Raw genomic sequence first — 18066 nt, 5'->3', positions numbered from 1 at the left:
TTGTGTAAGGGCACAGCTTATTCTACGGAACAATTTGTATGCAAAAAAATATAACCGTCTTTGCAGACTTTAATACAGTTGTAGACTAGAGTACTGTTGAGACCATTAAGTAAACCATTTAGATCCGATAATAAAGAACATCGTACATTATACTCTTAAACGAGCTCCTTCAAATAAAGTTGTTACTCGGCCAATGTTTTCAACGGAACAATCGTAACGTTCTTCCACAATATAATGATCATAAAGTTCAGACAACCTTGGTCTGTGGCACCTTTGTTTCTACCTGCAATAAAAATTTATTTTCGCGTAAATAACTGGCTTTAGTGTCCCAAGTGTCCGCAGTATAGGTACTTATAGATATTGAGTCTGATTTCTTAAATGTTCAGTTTGTTTGAAAATATCTTTTTATAACCTTAATAATATTTTTGAAGATATCATATTTTCATTCAGAAGTATTTGAGTATTGTTATTTAAAGATATACAGTTAAGTACTTACTTAATATTATAAATGTGAAAGTGAGTTCATTATTTTGTTTGTTACCCCTTGGCGCCCGACTTCATCAGTAGTCATGAGATATGGCATTCACGTAGTATTTGGTATGAAGAAGGATATAGGCTACTTTTTATCCTGGTCACGCAAACAAAATCGCGAGCACAGCTAGTATTTAACATATTATAGTTGGAAACGGAAAATTTATTTAATTAAGAGCGACATTCACAATATCACCAGAGGGAGACTTTGTATAAAAGTCGATTGCTTGGGTACCTCTGTCCCATTCGTGTTTCAACCGTGAAGCAGTTGTGTTTGCATGGCTGTGTTTCGGTTTGAAGGTTGGGATATGGCGTGAATTTAGTGGGTACAGAGGAGTAACACCTGAGTCCTCAGGAATGGCAACGCATGGGGGGTATCATAGACGATACAGTATACTCTGTTATGTCCATGGTATTGCTCATGTCTATAGGCGACGGTTACTACTTTCCATCAGGTGGGCCGATAGCTTGTTTGTCATTCTAAGTTGTATAAAAAAAATCCACTACTCGAAATTTTGATCACGAATGTTTTTGTGCAATGATTTATTTTTGTATTCTGTTTACCTGCGACTGGATAATATATTGTGCTATATTAAAGCCCTTGTATCACAATATTTATCTTCAGGATTTTCAGCAGGAGGCGATGGTTATTATTAAACGATATCGTATAACTTATGTCACTTCTGGTGCTATTAATATGATTCTATCCAATATAATAAATTTTCTTTGAACTTGCTATGAAATACGAGTATCTTGTTGTCTATTATCTACGTGCACGTCACAGAATGATCTTTTTGCAGCTTAAGACTAAATTTTTAATTTTATTTTTCAGATATTAGACAGAGTAGGAGCCAAAAGTACCTACAAACTAAATACTCTAATAAAACTATATAGAAATAAAATATTAGATAGAGTAGGAGCCAGAAGTACCTACAAACTAAATACTCTAATAAAACTATATAGAAATAAAATATTAGATAGAGTAAAATACAAACTAAATACTCTAATAAAACTATATAGAAATAAAATATTAGATAGAGTAGGAGCCAGAAGTACCTACAAACTAAATACTCTAATAAAACTATATAGAAATAAAATATTAGATAGAGTAGGAGCCAGAAGTACTACAAACTAAATACTAATAAAACTATATAGAAATAAAATATTAGATAGAAAAGAAAAGTACCTACAAACTAAATACTCTAATAAAACTATATAGAAATAAAATATTAGATAGAGTAGGAGCCAGAAGTACCTACAAACTAAATACTCTAATAAAACTATGTAGAAATAAAATATTAGATAGAGTAGGCGCCAGTAGTACCTAAAAACTCAGTACTCTACTAAAACTATGTAGAAAACAAAATATTGATAGAGTAGGCACCAGCAGTGTCTAAAAACGAAGTACTCTACTAAAACTAATGTAGAAACTAAGAACTCTATTACTACTAGACTTCTAGCCTTCGTAAGAAACCTCCTCTATTAAACAAAATCTTTCTGAAAATCCATCATCATCTTTCATCACAATTGTCATGTTACATTTTTGTCTTAAAATTAGTATTGGAAAATTACATATATGCAATTAAATATAATAGTTTAGATACTTTTTAAGAACGTATTAAATTCTATTAATATGATAAATATGAAAGTTTATAATGATAGATGGATGAATTACTGTTATTCTTTTTTCGCAAAAATTACTCAGCAGATTTAAATGGAATTTATACAGTACACCGATAGGTTATATCCTAATTTAGTACATACCATATATACTAACTTACATAGGTAAAGCCACGGCTGAATTGAATTGAATGCAAGTTTTTGAATACAATTTTTCATCATCACCATTGGCATTTACTTTTTATGGATGACAATGATCAGGTCTCATAAAACGAAATATCGTTAAAAGTTATTTTTCAATGCAATCATAAATATTCAACTGGTTACCACTACTAATTTAATATAATTTTTAATTAGTAATTCAATTGAATATACATTATTATTACAGGCAATCACTGTACCATTGAACCGTACTCAGGTCATTTTCGCGTATCCACTAATTTTTAGCCTCAAATGTTCGCAGACTGTAAATAGCAGACTGTAAGCACCTAGTTACTAATGACGTCTGCGAACTCGAGCACACACTAAAATCACTGTGTGAGTGAGAGTGAACACTCGTAAACTGCACTTATTCTCATGTTACTTGTGTGAGTAATCGTTTCCAAGTGTGAAGTAGTAGGTACATATCTCACATCATTTGCATGCAATCGATGTATGCCAATCGACGATTCAACTGCATAGTCGATCAGTATGTCAGTTTAACACTATTTGATATTGGTTGTTAATGCCTACTATGTAAAATCGGTAACCCTTTGTCATTTGTAAGGATTTGCATCTACCTATAGTTCAGAAACAAAGGTGAATGAATATTAATTGTTATTATGATTTGTCTTTAACAAACAGAGTTTAATGACTTTCTGAGACATCTGTTGCTATCCTACTTGTAAGTATATTTAGTCTTGAAAATACTATTTATTAAGAAAATCCGACCTCTAAAATTTCAGAGGTTAAATTAAATATTATTATATAAAATATATCACAATTATTGTTGATGGAAGTCCTAAACATGGATTAACAGAAGTTGGGTATTTATGTTATATTATTTATTATATTTCATATACAAAGTGAAATAAGTATATGATTTAATAGTATGATATCTAAATTAAATGAACTCTGAGAACTTGTGCTTCATTTATATTTATTACCAAGACGTTTACAACCTTTATATTGCTAAAGAATATATCATATACATGTAAAGTTAGTATTACGTAGTACCCCATAACGTTATTATATATATATATATATTATAAGTAATAATACCCTCATTTTAAGACCTGCAACACCAGGGGTGTCACGTGCGTGTTGCCGACCCTGAAGAAACCTTTTTGAAAAACCCCATACTATAGAGTCTAGGGAAAACCTCGGAAAGTAGTTATTTATATAAATTTATTCATTTTGCGTGTAATTTTAGTATGTTTAATATACATAATATCAATAATTACTAGTACCGCATTCGAGTATTCTGACACTTCCCTATGGTTGACTGGAAGAGAATGCTTTTTATTGCATTTAGTCATTGAGTCCGCTTTGTACACGTATATGAACTAATAAATAAATAAATAATCACAACTTTCTTTCTCAATATTGATGTTATTTGAATGACGCAGCCAAAGTAAGCTAGTTTATTGCGTTGCGTAACGTGTGTCGTTTACCCCGCAACCTTCGCTTACGCTTCCCGCTTCTAACGTCGATACGATAGTAACACGATCCGTCCTACTTATCTATAGTCGTAGCCTTGTAGTTGTTTACTTTCAATCTATTGTAGCGTCTAATATTGTTAGAGACTATAGAAAAGAGCGTGTCGAGCCCTTATTGTGCTCCGTCTATTTTTGTTTGATCTATAAATGGGTGGTGGAGTAACTAAACAGGTTGAAATTATAATCATTAGCACCGTTTTAAGGGTTTTCCTATGAAGGGTCCTTAAGGGAAAAACTAAACATTTTATCTGAACAAAAAGTGAACTAAAAGCGCGAATAATTTTGTACCGACCATATCAACACGGCAAATAATGTTAGTATGCGAAGTTCTAAACTCTTTATCGTTTTTCAAACCAAGTTTTTGTGGGAAAATGTTTAGTTTTAATAAAATTCTCCTTTAAAGGACACTAATAATTTCAATTTTAACATATGTATCTTATTTATTTATTTTATATCTACAATATTTATTTACTGTTCTATCTATCTATTTTTTTACTGATCCTTTTCATCCCTAAGATGTCGTATAAAGCTAAGACTACACTATTATTAATACAGTAATGTAAGTTGCAACAGAAGAAAAACTAGATCTGACGGATATTATTGACCGATATTCCTATTTAATATACACTTTGCATTAGATTACATTAGGAAAAAAGTTGTTAGGATTTATATTGATTCTTTTTACTTAATTTTTCTAGGTGGAAAATAAACAAAAAATGTTAAACATTATTCAGTCGGTAATGTTGCGTAATAGTAATTAAAATATTTCAAACGCCATTTGTTTCATACATATTTATTAATCAATAATTAACAACCGGTTTTTAAATAATTTTAAAGTGTAAACGCTCAGAGTACATTTATTTCTTTGCACTATACTTTATGAAACAGTATGTCGCTATATAAAATAAATAAAACTGTATATATTTCTATAAAAATATAAAAAAATATAATATGAAAAAAATATTAAGACACAATTATGTATATAAAAATGACCGGCTGGTTAAGCTGCCAGCTTATAAAACATAATAAATTGTTTGAATCACATTGGAATTTGACAGGTTAATATTATTATTATTCATTAGCTAACGTAAACTATATCAATAAATAGCACCTACTAATTTATAGAGGCAATTCAGATTTCATTTAAAGTGGATATATTTTTTAAATACGAGTGAATACAGTGTAGGACTACCCCCCACTAAATGGAGTGACGACCTGAAATGCGTTGCAGGGAGTCGGTGAATGCAGGTAGCTCAGGACCGTTCTTTATGTGTATAGAGGAGGCTTATGAGCAGCAGTGGACGGATAATGGTTGAAATGATAATTTTTAAATACTGTTTATTTATCTATTTTATAGTCATAATTATTAATTAATTATTAAAAATAATTTAGTAATTTGCATGAACAACAATTATTAAGAATAATACTACATTTTTAATTATAAGTTTTTTCCTTTTAAGCGACTAGCAAAAGAAGAATGATATACTCGTAAAATCCTGTATTTATTTGAAGTTATGCGATTAGTTTATTGAATCTGAATCAACTTTGACACATCTTTTTGCAATTTATAAAGATTGCTCCATATATAAGTACAACTTTTTATATCGACGAATTATTATAAATTTCGTTGAAAATTTATACTTATCACTAAAGAGAAATTTATTACTTGTTTCAGATTACAACGCTGCCCCGCTGTTCGCCTCGGAAAACGCCTCCAGTGGTAAGTTAGAGATTAACCATTAGGTACCATCCGTAAAATAGACTTTCCAGTGAAGATGAAAGCTATGTGGATATTTCACGAATTAGGTATCTTTATAATAACATAAATTATTTTATTATGAAGAATATTTTAAATTGTCACAGAGTTTCATAGACGTCTTATGGAGAAATGATAGGCATATGGTAATAATTTAAGTGCTTTTATACAATATTTATATCTTATAATGACATTGGTATACGTAAACATGACGAACTTTGGATTATTAAATTGAAATAATTATAAATAAACATTAAAATGGTTATAAATTTATATATTTACATTAAGTTAAAAATAAAAGACTAGATATATCTATATTAAATAAACAAACAACAAAAGGTATAATACTAGAAAAGCAATATATTAAATGTTACTAATATAATATAATTGTAAGCAGTCAATAGGAAATGTTTAAGAAAAAAATATTTTTATAAATTTAGTCTGACTATATTTATGTTTACACCGGCATCATGCACCAAACTGAATGTGCATTTTTCATCGTTATATTACTGATGGTCTAACCTAAAATTTGGTGTTTATTTTATCTCCATACGATGTCTACAATGTATTTTATTAAATTATTTTTACTCTACTTTCGATTTTATTTTATAAAATATATTTACTATATTTAAAAAATATATATCGTTATATTAAAAAAAAATACAAAACAGATATAATAATGAATATTCTTTATTAAGCTACCCCGTTTTATGAGAAATTTAAGAAATATGATTAATTGACATATATATACAAAATACCAACAGGTGATCAATAAGACAAACAAATTAAACTGAGAACCAAATTCGAGTCTCCATTTATGCAAACCAACCTTCTTTCATAGTTCCATTATAAAGGTCATCAGTAAAAAGTATCACTCATAGTTCATGAATAACGCAATAAGTTTTAAACAAGAACATTAAAAAAATTTCATAGACATGCTCAAGCAGCATTATCATGGACCTGTCTCGATTAAATTTATGCTCATAGATGAATCTTGGAAGTCGTGAACCACCGCAAGCTAAATTTGAGTAGTTTAATAGAATTCCGTTATAATAGATATGGGTAATAATTTGCCCCGTGGGGATATTAGAGAAAAGCTGGGTCAACCAACGTTTTCTACAATTGCTGCATAATCCACCATCATAATTATATCTTGATATTTAAAGTTACAAGTAGGGGATTTCTAGCAACGGGTATATTGGTCTTATGGCTAACAATATTTGACATATAGCTCAACTCAATACGGTCCCACCTGGCAAACATCGTCGTTGATTCCTGGTGAATTCGCCATGATGAGACAAATAACCTTACTTTATCCTCATCTATCATTGTTGCTAGTAACCCGCTAGCATATCTCTATAGTACAGACGAAATTCTTTTAATAGGTGATAATGAAATGGTAATCCCGCCTACACTATCGGTATACATTGGCGGAGCACCAGTGAGAGATAATAGGTGTGGATAAAACAGATCAGTTGGACCATTGTGGCATAGTGGCAAGTTTATAAAGCAGTAACCGACATGGTTCCTAGGGAGAATTGTAGGTTCCTACGTGAAGGTCAAACCGATAGGGTGTATTGCTACCAATGGGGCTATTAGATCACTATTATTAACAATTCCTTTCCCACTTCGCACACAGGTTTACCATTTAATTTTCATATTTAAAATAAATATGTAAGGTCGAAGTATATTTTTATTTATCATAGATACTTGTCAACCGTCGTTAGATTACTCTATTTAGTTTTATTACGCTCTAGACAGCGAAATTAAAGAAATTAATTTTAATCAAATAACAAATTTTTATATTACTTAGCCTATATCTTTTAATACTTTAATTTTAATCGAATTTGAATCAATATTTGTAGTTTTCAGCTCGACGACTAAAGGGAAATATTTTACGGGCATATATATTGTACCTATTCTTATGTATGTTTGTAACTTTGCGCAAAAGTGTCGAAAACTCTTGATTAATTTGTTATAAACGGTGTCATTTGATTTGTTGTCATTGTAGTTCTCTAGACTACAACAATAGTTTATCAAAAACTTAAAAAAAAATGAATTTGGTTACATTTCCAAATTATATTCAAGATTTTTTACGATATTCTTATACCCACTTCTACATCTACTGTAATTGGCTTGATACGTAATTAGTTATTATTTGACATCAGCGAATATAAAGTCAAAAGACCTATAATGTTTTAATTATTATACTCATTCTTATATAACCATATAAAATGCCATTGTCATCCATAACAGAACATTTTCCATCCATTCGAGGTCAATGGTGAGAGGAATTGATGACGGTTCGCAGAATCAATGACGGATTAATAGCTAGTCCTGACATTCCAAACAACAAATACTTTTGAAACACACCACTATTTTTATGCCCTTAAAGTCTTTATTCTTTCGGAGAAATTCCGTGACATCACCCACGCGGAACACTGTATCTCTCGATCCAATAGGTGTTTTCAACAAACCCTTTTTAGTGGATATATTAGTCACATTATATATAAATATATTACAAGGTCTTACTCTAAAAATAATGCAATAAAAGCCCAGGTGGGGTTTCAAAAAACTCTGTGATATTGTTTGTTTAGTCAGTGATTTTTATTTGTAATTTTATGTGCCCATTATTTTTTTCTTATTTTTTTTTTGTTTTGATCTGTATATATTAAAATTTAAAAATATTTATTAATAAAATTTAAATTTATTAATAATAAAATTTAAAATAATGTATAGATAACTTTAAATACCTTTTTTTAATAACATATACTTATTTTGTTTAGACTTGAACAGATATTAGTCACATTTTTGTAAGATGTCTAAACATATATTGATCACCTGTCGATCACGAATCTCACTTTTTTGTGGTAAAACTGATAAATGTCATATTTCAGCATCCAATAACTCTTGTTGTCTTTATCAGATCTATTAGAACAATAGTCTTAGAGATTAAATGGTCATTAAATATAATGAAACGCATTAGAGATAGTAATATCAGCATGAAGACAAGATGCAAAGAGTCAACGATAAGCCGTGATTGCAGCGATATAACCAATAGTCACGATAGGTTGTTAACCTAATAAGATAAGTTATCGACGCCAACGCTCGCGGCCTACATACTTCCGCGCTGTTGTTGTATATTGAAAGTATATTTACTTCTATTTGTAGGTTAATAAGTCATAACAAGATTTCATACTTCATATTACTAGGATTTTATATAGCTGTATGATCCCCGCATATATTCAAAGATCATCAGGTCTTTTCCCGTAGGTGTCGTAAGAGGCGACTAAGGGAGCAATAGTTGAGGAATAGGCAGCAGCGTCTCTCTTAAAACATTATCAAAATCTGACTGCGATTGCCAACCCGACTACCAAGTGTGGCAACTACTGGGAAATCCCCCTTTCTTTATAGGGACAGATGGGGCAAATAAGCTGACGGCACATCTTATGTTCAAGTGGTAACCGTCGCCTATAATGGACAGATAACTGTTTCGCTGATATTATGATATATTATTCCTTATATTTCATATATTTCACACAACAGCCATGCAAACTAAACGACGATATAAGGATATAAAAGGGCAATTAAATAAAAAATTCTATATTTCATAATTTTACTAAACGACGATCTAAATAAGGGCAATTAAATAAAAAACAAACACAATTTTACCAGAAGAAGAGTTTGTACAAAAGTAGTTTGCTTGGGTACCTTTGTCCCATTCGTATTATTGCTTTGAAGTAGTTGTGTTTACGTAGCTGTGTTTCAGTTTAAAGGATGAAATATGGCAATTAAATTACAGGGGACAAAGGCATATTAACATCATAATCTTCATTTATGTCAATACATAAAGGATATCATATGCGACAAAATATACTCTGTTATATCCATGTCTATAGGCGACAGTTACCACTTTCTGTCAGGTGGGCCATTAGCTTGTTTGCAATTCTAAGTTGCATAAACATTACCTGTTCAAACAAAATCAAAATAGTACATCAAAATACGAACTGAATGTTCTAAATCGATTTTGATAAATTCATTTAATTTAAAATTTATTTTGGGAACATATAATCACAATCGAACATATTAAATTAACCTCAATTACTATGTTAATTAATCTAAAGATATATTGATGGACATGTGACGCAGAATTTATTAATACTATATTTAGAATTAGATATTGGTTGATTGAAAGATTTTTTATTCTTTGTTTTTCGGTTATAACCAATCTTATATATAAAATTCTCGTGTCGCGGTGTTTGTTACCAAACTCTTCCGAAACAGCTTTATCGATTTTTATGAAATTTTGTGTGCATATTGGGTAGGTCTGAGGATGAACCAACATCTATTTTTCATACCCCTCAATGATAAGCGTGACCCTGCTCAAAAAAATTTTTTTTAATTTTTTTAACAAAATTTTCCATTTTTATTTTATTATGATTTAGCATTGAAAAATACACACAACTTAAAATTTTCATCGTTTTACGATCAATCCCTGTATTTTAATCGCGACTTTTATATTTCGCAATAAGTGGTAAAACAACGTTTACGGGGTCAGCTAGTTTTTTTATAATTATTACATTAAAAGAGAAATACATTATGTATGTAAGTACAGTATATATGTATGGTACTAATGTCAACACAGTCATAATTAACAGTTGAATATTTTTGATAAAAACACACGTATATCAATATATTTATAGTTAAAATAATCATAACTAATACATATAATTTTGTACTTTGTAAAAAATATTATTTTAGATTTATTGTATTATTATATTACATTCAACTGCAACTAATATTTTTTTTATTATTAAAAGTTTCGTTAGTTACCTACATACAATATTTTATTATAATAACTACCAATTTAAGAATACGATCGAGAAAGTTCGACTAGTTTTGAGACCAATTCGGGACCCTTACTCGTATTAAATTGTCTACGCCTTCCTCTATTAATTTGTAGTATTTTATGAATCAAAGTTAAAATACCCACAAGGTTTATTAATTTGTAACTTCATTACGTATTCGTGGACAGTTATGAAATAAGATGACCGTTTCGCAGTCAATTACGAAGATTAGAAAAACATGGTATTGCCATTTCAATGAAGACAATTTAAATTTTCATTAATTCTAATTTAGAAATATAATGCCATTAAAAAAATATTACTAAATTTCTTATTTCAAGAAACAGGTACAATATATTAAACATGCAAATAACCTAAGAAGATAAAAATATCTTTATTTTTACACCCAAGTCACGTTTTGTAGCTCTCGCTATACGTTGCCGAGTTATCTCAGCAATATATTGCAGAAACTCGCTTTACAGCAGTCCACTCTCTGCGAGACTGCTTGTGCATAGATCAGAAAGAAAATGCGCAAGCGCCGCCGGCACGGCGCGCCGATCGGAATGTATGCGGGTCTCGACTCCCGCGCCATAGGTGTCGTAACCACACTTTTTTTATTCTAATTTGTATGTCAAGATTCAAAAATAGATTGTCTTTTCAAAACTAATATAAATATCAAAAGGTACTTATGTAATTTAGGTCATCTTATAAATCGCTCTAGAGACAAGACAATTAAAGGAATCGCTTACGAGTGGAACAATTAATATTAATCATGAAATTAGATAATTTCTTGTTCTTATAATTTTAAATGTTAAAAGTAATTATGAATGATATTGTGAGTAATATAATTATTACTTTTCAATTTTTCGTCTTCTACTTAAAAAATGTTATAGCAATGAATGCCTGCACGTTTTAACGGGTAACATGTAAAGTAACCCCCTTATTAAAAAAAATCCTCTCATAAACCTATTTTAGCTATTGAAGTATTTTGTCTTTTTCTTTTGGGCTAAATTCTAAATTTGAAACACAGTGATAAAACTATCTATATATTAGTAGTTAAAAAAGGTTTGTAGGACATATTAGGTTTTATGAATAAGCCTATTAGTTTATTGTGACGTGTTTTGTATACTAACTTCAATTGTTTGTTTTTTTTTTCTGATCTAATATAATTTAATATCTATACACTTAATAACACAATGAAATTCTAATACATTCTCAACTCTACTCACTAGCAATGTAGCCGAGAAATCGCCTTCATTTTGCGAAGACGCCGCGAACCTCATTAGAGGCGTATTAACGTCATAATGCATGTTTCATTATTAAATGAAAGTGGATGCAGTAACTTGTGATTAACCTCGTTATTTGAGAAACATCGGTTCTTCTCTTATCTTCTTTGTTAAACAATCGGGAATTGGTGAAATAATCTTTTACCTTTGTCCATTTGGTTGCTTATTTCACAAACGTAATTGAAAATTGAATTATCTTGGAATTTTAAGGGCATCAAGTAGGTAGAATTACATCGATATAAATTGGATATTTTAATACACGTATTAATCATACTGAAAAGAGAAATTTAGATAAAAAGAATCAACCGAGTCGGTTTTTTTAATTTTGAGACAACAAAAGTAACGAACGCATCTAAAGCGAATTCGAAAACAATATTGGTTCAAACGACCTCTGAAATTATAATGGCAATTTTACAGAGAAGGAAATAATCGTATTTCCTTTTCGTCTCCAGAGAGTCGTAAAAGACGGCTACAGTACAAAAATACAACATGACAGAACAAGAGATAGAAAACTTGAATTAAAATACTGTATTAAGCAACCTACCCAGTAGGGTATCAATAGACTAAAATTATCCTTCTTTCAATAGAGACCTGTGTCCTGTAAATATTTAAAAATTATGAATTAATAAATAATTAATTATTTATAAAGTTAATGCAAGTTCCATCAAGTCTGTTATAAATGCCTACTTTAAATGGATCCTTTGTTTTTCTCTAGTCTATAAATGCACTTGAAAACGAGAATAAATCTTTTATTAAGCTGCACAAACAAACGCAATGGCTCTCCACCCGTTACAGTCCTTTAGAAAACTCCATAATTCATAATGTTATCATCATTTGACTTTGAAAATGTTCATCCAGGTGTTGGAAGTGAGTTACTGATGTGATCCTATATCTAATATAAGTTTTCTGGATAAGGTTACACACACTATACGATTAAAATATTGTCGGTCAGTTTACATTATGTCAATTCATTTTTCATTTTAACAAAAATTAAATTAAATTTCATAATGCTTGGTATTACATCGCTATAAATAGATAAACAGATAAACATCCATCATTTATGTGTTGCGTTTTAAATAATAGAATAATGAACGCAATAGTCTAGTCAAATGGAAATGATGGATTCACGATCAAATGATTGATCATCAATCAATCATTTCCACATGATACTATAGACAATTTATAGGTATAGTACTACAAAAATTATGGATATGGATAATAAATTCACATATAAACACACATACATATCATACAACTCTCACACACACGCACATTAAAAATACGGTGCAGAATAATTTCCGACTATTTAATCCATCTCGACATATATTGTAATTTACCTATTACTTTAGATCATGTTTGATAGATTATAACCATGTCATCCCGGTTAAGAATAGGGCACCCTTTCCTTTCCAATGAGTGTCGTAAGAGGCGACTAAGAGATAATAAGAGATATAACTTGATATTAGAGGAATGGGCAGAAGCCTCCCTCTTAAAACATCACCAAAAACTTAACTGAGGTTACCAGTTCGTTTGCTAAACGTAGCGACTACTGACAAAATTCCACTTAGAGGAATGGTTTATGTTCAGCAATGGACAGTTAACGACTAATATGATGACGCTGTTTGATAAATATAAAGCAGAATTGCTATTTTCATAATATTTTCAGATAGACTGAGTTGCGGTTGTACTCGTACTTATATATGGACATTCCCAAATATGCGTAAAGCACAAATACAAAAACAACTTAACAAAACTATTGAATTCTCTACAACAATTACATGTACCACGAGTTATATAATTGTTTGCTATTCTTATTTATTGAAATCGATGCAACCGATACATGGAACTGCGTCAGTCAAAATAAACCAGAACATTTTGGTACGTATTGTACAATGTATTTGTTTGAGGCCCGTAAGTGAATATAAATGCTATGAAATATTCAAATGTTGAATACTTCTGTTTGATCTTTCTATTGGGCGATGGAAACTAAATGTAATTTTATATTACATCGGAAAACTTGCAGGCTATTCAATAGATTCGAGATTAATCGATAAGGGCCTACGTACATATAACTACTCTACTTAGAATCGTTTAAAGCCAATTATTCTTACTGTTATCTAAACATGTTACTACTGGAGGGGAAGGGATTGTTAGTAATGGAGACTGAGAATCCCATTGCTAGAAATATACCCACCCAACCAGGTTGACCTCCTCGCGGTTCCTCCTGGAAACTATCATGGTTAATTCCTGATGAATTCATCATGATGAGCTAACTGGCCTGTTTTCATTCTCATCTATCACCCTTCACTGGTGCTCCGCCAGCGTATCCCGTTAGCGCAGGCGGGGTTACCATACCATTTTCACCCATCAAAAAACATGTTACTAATACTCTCTACTTTACATTATGCAATACGTACATCGTCTCTTAGATTATATACACGATGTGTCTCCATACAATTTCTTCGTCAAAAATAGGTCAACTTTATTTATTCATGTGTGCGGAAATCAGGTTACTGGTACGTATAGTTGATACTTATTATTATTATATCAGCCTTTAGCTGCCAACTGAAAACATACGCTTTCCCCATTACGGCAGTTTTGTCAGTAGTTGCCATGCTTGCCAGGCGGGTTGGCAACCACAGTTAGGCTTTGGTGAAGTTTTAAGAACAACGCTGCTGCCCATGCTTTAAACATTGAGTTAGATAATACTGTGTAGGAGAAATTTATATTACAAGATTTAATCAAAAAATGGGAACGATCGAAAATACTTATTATGGTAAACAGAGCATCGTAGTTCATAAATAGGCTTATCATCATTGATTACTTTAATTTATATAATATTTAAGAATATAATGACTTAAAATATAATTTTGTTCTCACACTCATTGTATATTGTCATTTTAATTATTAATTTTTTTAAAACGTTTATTCTATCTATATTCATTTTGTGATAAATTGTTGAATTCACAAAGGTTTTAATACATTTTTGTATTCTTGCCTTAGTTTGAGATGATTTTCCATTTTTCTCCTATATTACCTACCCACCCGACTTTGTTTGGTTATACCAGTATTATTTTTCAATAATTTTCTTTCATACAAATCTCACCCTGTCAATTACAAACACACTAAAACAAATGAATTAGACAAATACTCGTAGGTGCGACCGTTCTGAAATGACAAGCTTATAATTCATCAAGTGATTTTTATTTATATAGTTTTATGGCTCTATTATTGATATAGTATAATATAATGGTATACTTAGTGTAATAAGTCCTTAGAAATATAGAGTAATTATTAGAAGCAAAGTAATGAACGCTTTATTTTCTTTCAGAAGAAGTACATGAAGAAGTTTTGTAGTTGAATTCGTGAGTTGTTAACGACGTTCGGTATTTAGGACAACTATTTTTTGCATCGTCTTAGCGCCAGGTAATGGTACTGTTAGCGGCGTCGGAGATAATTAAATTGAATTGAATTGAAAGTCTACCATAGGGAGACTTTGTACAAAAGTCGATTGCTTGGGTACGTCTGTCCCATTAGTGTTTCAACTGTGAAGCAGTTGTGTTTGCATGGCTGTGTTTCAGTTTGAAGGGTGGGACGTAACGTGAATTTACTAGGTACAGAGGAATAACACCTGAGTCCTCAGGAATGGCAACGCATGGGGGATATCATGGGCGAAACATGGACATATATACACTCTGTTATGTCCATGGTACTGCTCATGTCTATAGGCGACGGTTACCACTTTCCATCAGGTGGGTCGTCAGCTTGTTTGCCATTCTAAGTTGTATAAAAAAAATTAATTAACTATAGGCTCTATTCTTCTTTACTGATGACTAGCGACCCGCCCCGGCTTCCAACGGGTGCAATGCCGCACCGCTATATCCCTGCATTTTAAATCTGTAATATTTTCGGAAATAATCATTTAAATTACATGCTGTAAAGGGCCATATTGATCTATATAAAATGGACAATGTATATAAGGTACTTAATTGGATAAAATTAATGGTGTACTGCTTAAAATCACTTCGTAAAAAAGCCATTTTTCCCATAAAATGTAAAGAATAAAATATGGTTATTGTGGGTTATCCTTAAGAGATAGAAATATACCATTGCGGACTTTTTTGTTGACCTTTTTAAGGTGTACAATACTCTAGTACATTATTTTGTTTTATCTCGTGGAGTTCAGCCAACGTTTTCAATGTAAGCGACAAATTAGTTTATTTACACATCACATTAAAAACCTCTAAATTTATCAGTGTTTTTCTACAATATTATGCATGTATTATACATACAAACCTTCCTCTTGAATCACTCTATCTATTAAAAATATATAAATAAAAAAAAACCGTTCAAAATCCGTTGTATAGTTTTGAAGATTTAAGCATACATAGGGATGGACAGACAGCGACAGCGACTTTGTTTTATACTATGTAGTGATTTTGATGTTAAATAGAAATTTTAAGAAATAGTCTATATTATTATGTATTTTTTGTAAATGTAGTCCATTTCTAGTAACTTTTATTTCTATTATTCTGTAATCTTTTGGAGGGAACAATGACTCTATGAAGTTTATTTATCTATATTTCAATGTAGAAACTTTTTGAAGTCTATTGTCAAAAGTTATCCTATTCCAATAATAATAGAGACAATGTTTAATTTTACAAAAGTTTTACTACGAGATTGACGAATTAAGAAAGAAATAGGTTAAGAACTTTGGAGCAAGAGAAATAAATAACACAAACAGTTTTAATAAAAAAAATAATAATTAAGAATTGTGTATCAGAAAAACTGCTTTAATTTTGATAAAATTAATAAGTGCAATTTTACAATTCATTAATTTTAGTAGTCCCATAGTTTGCGGAGCAAAATCTATTTGGGTAAAAAACCAATTCTTGATAATCATCTTCGATAAAACCGAAAGATTAACCAGTATTATTTAAAAAAATAATATGTATATATAATACTGTAATATGAATATTGTATAGGTTACATTTATATAATAACTCTGTTTCTATACAAAAAAAAATGAACATGTTCTATCCTTTAGGGACACTCGACTAAATTGATATTTCGACATAAACAAACAACAATAAGCTGTTATCGAACTTCAAGTAATTATATTATTAGAAAGTCTATGCAAAAAAAATACTGATTACCATTAATGCGTAGGTATTGTAGAGATCGTTTTATTTCGTTAGAGAATCGATACATGAATCTGATACATAGCATTATCCGGACTACACGTGTATTGTCAAAGAATGACAAATTTGACGCAAACAGGCTTTTATAATCCATGACGAGGTGACAATGGCGTGACATATTATGCCGGAGTATCAATTACGCCACGAAGGCGTAGCATCTGAGGGGGTCGTTGCCTTGGAAGATAATACCTGTTTTTCTTCCACTCACAGACTACATATTGTAGGTGAATGTAAGAATAATAAAGGCGATAATAATGAAAAACAAAACAAACTTCAATTTCCAAGCTGAGTTGTCTCAGATTGACAGACAGGCAGATGACTCTAGCATTTATTTAAATAAGTTTTTAAATAATATAACGAATTACAATCGTAACATATAATTTGGCATTTAGATTATTGACAAGTTAAAAACAAATTTTGAACAATCCACTAAATGAGATAAGTAGAAATCATTCCCATAATAATGAGATAATTTTTAATAAAAAATTCATCATTTTAAAAGCAACTCCAGAAGAAATTTTAATCAGTTCACTTTATATTTGATAGCATACTATGTAAATACGTATATAATATTGTATACTCGTATAAGTTAATATAGAGCCGTCAAGATAAACGTAGTTTGTTATGCAGTTGTACTACATTAATCAATTTGAAAATGGCAGAAAATAGAGCAACACATACTTGATTTGAATAAATAATAAAATAGGATCATTCGGTTGTAATTTTCCTCCTACGTATCTCTAAACTCTTTCACTGAGAAATAATATTTTTCCCTATCAACAGATGAAGCGTGTCTGCAAATTCGAGATATTGTGCTTGCAAATTGTTTCTTTTCATTATATCATATTCTTGGATGTTTTTTTTTTTTTATGTCATACGCAACAGAAGACTAACCATTGAACCCTTTCCTTTCATTTAATGTATATTCTTTTACAAACTTCAAAGGGCAATATGCTAATTTCAAACCTGCGCCTATTCTTCTGGAAATAATGATCGCGAAGAATTACATTGTGAATCACAATGGGATGTTTTTCGATATTTTTTTGTAAATCTTTTTAATTTCGTTTTATGTAATTAATAAAACAAATAGCTATATTATTATATATAAAGCGGAGTTTCAAACTCCTCTTT

General features: G+C 30.5%; 1 protein-coding gene across 2 annotated transcripts in view; it reads left to right on the top strand.

Moving 5' to 3' along the window:
- LOC113517298 (ecdysone receptor) overlaps positions 1-18066 on the top strand; it is a 315053-nt gene that overhangs the window by 113377 nt on the left and 183610 nt on the right. For both annotated transcript variants that reach the window (XM_052901561.1, XM_052901562.1), the window contains one exon: positions 5524-5568. The gene's annotated coding sequence lies outside the window, so the exon portion shown is untranslated. The remainder of the gene's footprint in view (positions 1-5523; positions 5569-18066) is intronic.

This window comes from Galleria mellonella, unplaced genomic scaffold (genome assembly GCF_026898425.1).
Source record: "Galleria mellonella isolate WM207_F2 unplaced genomic scaffold, CSIRO_AGI_GalMel_v1 utg78, whole genome shotgun sequence".
In the NCBI taxonomy this organism is placed as follows: Eukaryota; Metazoa; Arthropoda; class Insecta; order Lepidoptera; family Pyralidae; genus Galleria; species Galleria mellonella.
The sequence above is the reverse complement of the archived record's forward strand: the minus strand, read 5'-3'. Positions and strand labels throughout refer to the sequence as shown.